General features: G+C 51.1%; 2 pseudogenes; both read left to right on the plus strand.

Moving 5' to 3' along the window:
* The first annotated feature begins 626 nt into the window (after nt 1-626).
* On the plus strand, nt 627-2,008 carry LOC115310324 (annotated as a pseudogene).
* A 71-nt stretch (nt 2,009-2,079) lies between these two features.
* LOC115324127 lies at nt 2,080-5,885 on the plus strand (annotated as a pseudogene).
* Nucleotides 5,886-6,098: the final 213 nt, after the last annotated feature.

Consider the following 6,098-nt stretch of genomic DNA (forward strand, 5'->3'; position numbering starts at 1 on the left):
TTTCCGGTTTCATAATCCGGATACTGAAAAGTTATACTGTGTTTTTCGGCAGGGATGCCAACCCAATAAACACGCACCGAAGGCCACTTTTGTCACGGAAGCGTAGCTTGCTAAAAGAAAAACTTCATAGGAAAAAATAAAATCGCATTGTTTCTTTTAATGCGGCGTGCGACATCCACAGGAACTGCAAGGTGCACGAATGGCTCCAATACAATTCACACAATAAAAACAGTCAAGGGACAATACACAAATTAATGCATATATTCATTAGCTTCTAAAGTCGCTCTGTGAACTTGTCAGCACTTTCCGCGATGAGAATAGACCCTTTCCGAAATTGTAAATTGATGCATAGATTATGCGCAGCAGCCATTAGCAGGTGGTATCGCTTCCGGCGAGACGTCCGTCATTGGTTCCGACATTACGCAGATGCTGCGAACCTCCGACGAGAACGGACGTCTTCTCCGGGCTCCGCAAACTCCGGAGTACTGAACGTGATCCTCCTGTAAACATCGCTTCCCTCCGTCGGCCCACCGCTGCACGTCCGCCAAGAGACCGGCTCGCTCGAGCTCGGCCTGAGAAGTCGTCGGCGGCGGCTGAGGCTCCGCTCGGAGACTGATTGAGCCATGATGGAGACCATGGAAGGTACGGAGATTGATCCCGAAAGAGTTGAACGTGCCAGCACAATGGTACGTTAGTAAGAAGAAAGGGAAAGCGGCCCCCCTAGTGGACAACGAGGGTACGCCATATGGAACGGCAGCGAGCCGCCGAGAAGCTCGCAGGGAGGAGGATGGCGGCAAAGTCGGTTGAAAGGCAGTTTGCCCGAGTTCCGGACGGCGCCGACGAAATAGTCATGAGGCCGCACGGTGGTCTCATACGTATGATGAAATACGGAAGTGCGTATTTGGCCGACGTAATATTTAGGACCGCGGATATCAGCCCGGACGCGGCCGGGGAGGACGTCATCTTGATGAACTTGAAGCAACATTCCATTCTCGTCGCCACCATCAGCGAAGAGAGGAAGAGAAAATACGCCGGCTTGAAGCTCATCATGTTTGAAGGGGAAAAGATAGAAATGACTACGTGCATCGCTATGCCGGAGGACTGCCGGAAAGGCGTCGTTCATGAAGTCCCTCTGTCCTTCTCTGACGAAGATATTTTGAAAAGGCTGCAAATCTACGGTAATCCTCCGGTCCTAGTAGTGCGAAGACTGGGAAGAGAATTTAGGACAGTTTTAATGCTCTTCGAAGACAAAGAGGTACCGCGCTGGGTGCGACTCACGCCTGTGGCGCAACGCTGCGTACTGTACCGCAAGAAGTGCGAGGTTTTTAACGCCTGCGGCCGGCTCGGGCACCGCGAAGACGTCTGCCCGGACCCCGGAAATGTGAAATGCCGTGGCTGTGGCATGGAGAAACCGCGACAAAACCATTTATGCGAGTCCAAGTGCCAACTGTGCGGGAGAGGACACCAGCTCGGTGACAGAAAGTGTAGAGAACTCTACCGTGTTCCTTACGAGGTGAAGAAGAAAAAATGGGAGCGCAAGATCAACATGCAACAGCATCAGCAACTTCAGAAAAAGCAGCAAGCCGGAGCGACCGCCGAGGGGAATCTTCGAGGTCGTTCCAAGGTCAGGCGCGGAAACGAGGCCTTTCGCGCCAGAAACGACTCCTTCCCGAGGCTGGAGGAGGCCACCGGGGGGAAGCAGCAGCGCAACCGCTCGAGCTCCCGCACCAGGGCGCACTCTGGACCCAGACCCGGGGGGAGATCGAGTTCCAGGGTCCCGGCGAACGCGTGGGCAAAGAAGCGGAGCCCGAGCAGGGATCGAAAAGGTGTAAGCTTTGGCAGTGAGGTTTCCCAGGCAAAAAATAAGAAGGACGAGGAGATCGATAAATCAAGGAAAGAGGCTGGGGAGCTTAAAGAGGTCGTTAATAAGCTCACTCAAGAGTTGCAGAAACCAAAATTGCAGGAGTGTACGGGGTCCCCCCCCCCCCCAGAGTTCAACCAAAATTGATACTGAAACCAACCCCCCTGGCCTCTGGGGCTAAGACTCCCATGCAGCCTGCGCCACCAGAGGGGGAAAAGATGATTTTAGAATTGGCTAGACCGCCTCCACCGAAACGCAAAGGGGAAGACGCTGATCCGTTGGTGGCACTAGAGAAACAATTAGAAGGCAAAATCGAAGCCAAATTCGATTCTTTCATGGCACAAATTATGGGAGCAATAAGTAAAACTCAAAGCCAGATACAAGCCCTTACGGGTGAAGTTCAAAGGCAAAGGGCAGAATTAGTTGCCATCGGTGAACGGCAAGAAAAAGCTGAAGAAAAATTCGATAAGCTTTCGGATGACCAGAGGCGCAAGAAGTGAGTCGTTAATCTTGCAGTGGAACTGTCGCGGCTTCCAGCGCAAGCGGGCGTTAGTGCAACAATATCTGACGCTATTAGATGAGAAACCGCTAGTGATAGCTCTGCAGGAGACGGGCAAAATAACGAAACTATTAGGATACCAAGCTTTTTCAAGTGACAGGGGTGAAAAATCTCGCGTCACAACGTTGATTAAGAGGAACATTGGAGCTATTGAGCACGAAATCAACTCGAAAGAAATTGAGGCAGTGGTATTGGAAATACTTACGGGACGAAAGGAGGAGCCGAGCGTCTTCCTCTTGAATTTGTACAGTACCCCAAAGCAGAAAAAGGTGACATTCAGGGCCCTCTTCCGCAAAGCTATTAAGGCAGCCAGCACCGACCCCTTGCTAATAGTCGGTGGCTTTAATGCGGCGCACCCGGAATGGGGTTACGCTAAACAAGATCCTGAAGGCAGGCGGTTATGGGAGGATGCGCATGAGTTGGAACTCACACTACACACGGACCCTATAGTAGTCCATCCAGGATGGGTAACAGCGTGTGCGCAGACACCTCCCCTGACCTGATCTTCGCCAAAAATGTGACATACCTGAGGTGGCAAAATTCGGAACCAAATTTTGGCAGCGACCATTTTATTCTGGCCTTGATCATTAAAAAGGGAGTGAAGACGCGTCGTGCGCGTAAACCGAGGATTACCGAATGGGACTTATTTAGGAATAAACGAGAGAAAGCTGCCACTGGGAAGATCACAAACATAGATATATGGACGGAGGTCCTCAAGCGTCACGTTGGGGAGGCCACAAAACACTTGAAGGGGACAATGCCCCTGAGGTAGCTGATAGCAAACTGCTTCACATGTGGGAGGCAAAACACGGTATGGAGCGCAGACTAAAGAGGCAAAAATGGAACCGCAATCTGAGAAGGAAGATTCCTAGACATAACAAAGAAATTGAAAATTATGCGATCAAATTGTGCGAACAAAATTGGTGCAGCAGATGCGACGAGATGGAAGGGGGCATGAGCCTCGCCAAAACATGGGGTCTGCTGAGATACCTATTAGATTCAACCAATTCGAAAACTCAATCAGGAATTAGATTATCAAAAGACAGGCACGCGTTTGAGGGAACAGACGCGGAATTTATGGACAAACTAGTCAACATGTACATTGGTGATACCCATAGTACCTCCCTCTTAGAGTACGACGGAGCTCCCAACGAGGAGCTCGACGCACCCATCACGGAAGCGGAGGTCAGGGCAGAAATACTGGGACTAAAAACAAAATCGGCCCCGGGCCCTGACGAGATAACTAACAAAATATTAAGAAACGTGGACAATGACTCCATCAGCGCTCTCACGGAGTACATGCAAGATATTTGGACTAAAGGCCACCTGCCTCGGCAGTGGAGGTCGGCAAACGTAATTCTAATCCCAAACCCCCTAGACTAGAAAATTTAAGACCAATTTCCCTAACCTCATGCATGGGAAAATTGATGGAGCGCGTAGTCCAGACCAGATTGACGCGCTTTATGGAGCAAAACAACATGTGGACGTGCGAGATGGTCGGCTTCCGGCCGGGCTTGAGTACGCAGGACGTGATGCTCCGACTCAAACATGACATAATCGATTCGCGTTCTAGAGACGCCAAAGTAATTCTCGGCCTGGACTTGACAAAGGCTTTTGATAATATTAAACACGAAGCGATCCTTTGCGGTCTCAAAGAAATCGGTGTAGGTACGCGAAAGTGCGACTACATCAAGGACTTTTTGTCAGACAGAACTGCCTGCATAAAGTTCAAAGAGATTGAGTCACACACACTAAAGTTAAGGAGCAGGGGCACGCCGCAGGGCTCGGTTCTCTCCCGGTTCCTGTTCAACGTGGCAATGAGGAGCCTCCCAGCAGCTCTGAGGAGCATGGAGGGGCTGAATTTTAGTATTTACGCGGACGACATCGACCTCTGCATTAACCAGGGGAGTGATGCGAGCATTGAGAAGCGCTTGCAGGCGGTGACGACTATGCTGCCTATTGGCAGCATAGTCCACGACTATGCTGCCAATAGGGGTCTCTCATGCTCTCCGCAAAAATCAGAATTATTCATCTATAACCAAAAGTCTCTCCGATGCAAACGCAGCTGGGATTTTAGCATTGAAGTAGAGGAGAAACCAGTTTTAAAGGTAGATCAGATCAGAATCTTGAGACTATTCATTCAGGAGAATGGATATAATGATGGGGCAATCAAAAGGCTGGAAAGATTTGCCACGCAAGCCCTTGGAATATTTAAAAGGGTCGCGCTGAAAGGACGAGGCCTGAAGGAAAGAAGCTTGCTTAAACTAATGCAAGCATACGTAATAAGCCGCGTGGGCTATGCCAGGCCTTTCTTAAACATCAGGTCGGAGGAGAGAAGAAAACTAGACTCGATCATCCGACGATGCTCAAAGAGGGCCCTGGGCTTACCAATTAGCACCTCCACAGTGAAGCTCCTCTCTATGGGAGTGCACAATACCCGGGACGATATAGCGGAGGCTGTCAGAATTTCGCAGCTCGAAAGACTTGGCCGAACGACCACGGGCAGAGCTATCCTCGAGATGGTAGGCCTGCAAACAGATACGGGACTACGAGTCAAGTCAAGCATTCCGCAGGACTGCTAAGAAAACCTAATCATTCCCCCCGTCCCTCGTCACATGCATCCCATATTCAACACGGAGAGGAGGGAGAAGAGAGAAGAAGCACTAGTCAGATGCTTCGATTTAATGGACAGGAAGTCGGTTGCGTATGTAGACGCGGCAAGTGGCAAGTCGGGTGCGGCGGTCGCCTCGGTGGTTGACGGCCGAGGTGCTCCCCTAAGCGGCCGCCACCATTAGAAGCCGCAACGCAGAAACGGCTGAAGAAGTTGCAATAGCGCTCGCTTGCGTTGGAACGAAAGCCAATTTTACTATTAGCGATAGCAAAACGGCCATCTGAAATTTTGGGAAGGGAAGGATCTCGCCGGAAGCGGCAAGGATTCTGACCGGTAGACAGCTAAACAGAAAAATTAGCCTAATTTGGACCCCCGCACACACGTCCGTTCCTGGCAACGAGGCGGCCCACGAGTTAGCCCGAGCTCTCTACTTCAGGGTAACCGTGGAGCCGCCCGACTGCCGGAACATGGACGAGCGTCTGCAAACTTATACAGAGATTGTCGAAAATTATAGATTACAAAGGAAACAGGTGCCACCACCGGACGAAAGTCTAAGCAATAGGGAGGCAGTCGCATGGCAGCGCCTGCAAGCTGGGAACTTCATAAACCCAGTCTGGGCATACCATGTTCATATAGATGACAGACAAAACGATCAGTGCAAGCACTGTGGGGCGAGAGGGACCCTTGACCACATAGTCTGGGGATGTGCTAGCTCCCCAGGTGCTAAAGCAAATATGAATTGTAGAGAAGCCTGGGAAGCACTGCTGCGGAGCGAGGTCCTAGCTCCCCAGCAGCAAGCCATCCGCCTGGCGGAAGAGGCCGCGAAGAGCCAAGACCTTTTTGCCTGCTTCTAATCGTAGAGGTCCCGGGCCCCGTATCCTAGGCCTGTGTGTTGGGGACGAGGACTAGGTGCCTCCTTATCTGGTGGAACATTAAAGTTGTTATCCATCTATCCATCCCACATTACGCAGAACACTGACGGAGCACTCGTGCGGAATGCGTTTCGATCCGAGTACACTCCGAATACTGACGAAGCGCTCGTGTCCAATGCGGCTCACACTGCCCGG

Source organism: Ixodes scapularis, unplaced genomic scaffold (genome assembly GCF_016920785.2).
Source record: "Ixodes scapularis isolate PalLabHiFi unplaced genomic scaffold, ASM1692078v2 PGA_scaffold12__126_contigs__length_90152505, whole genome shotgun sequence".
In the NCBI taxonomy this organism is placed as follows: domain Eukaryota; kingdom Metazoa; phylum Arthropoda; class Arachnida; order Ixodida; family Ixodidae; genus Ixodes; species Ixodes scapularis.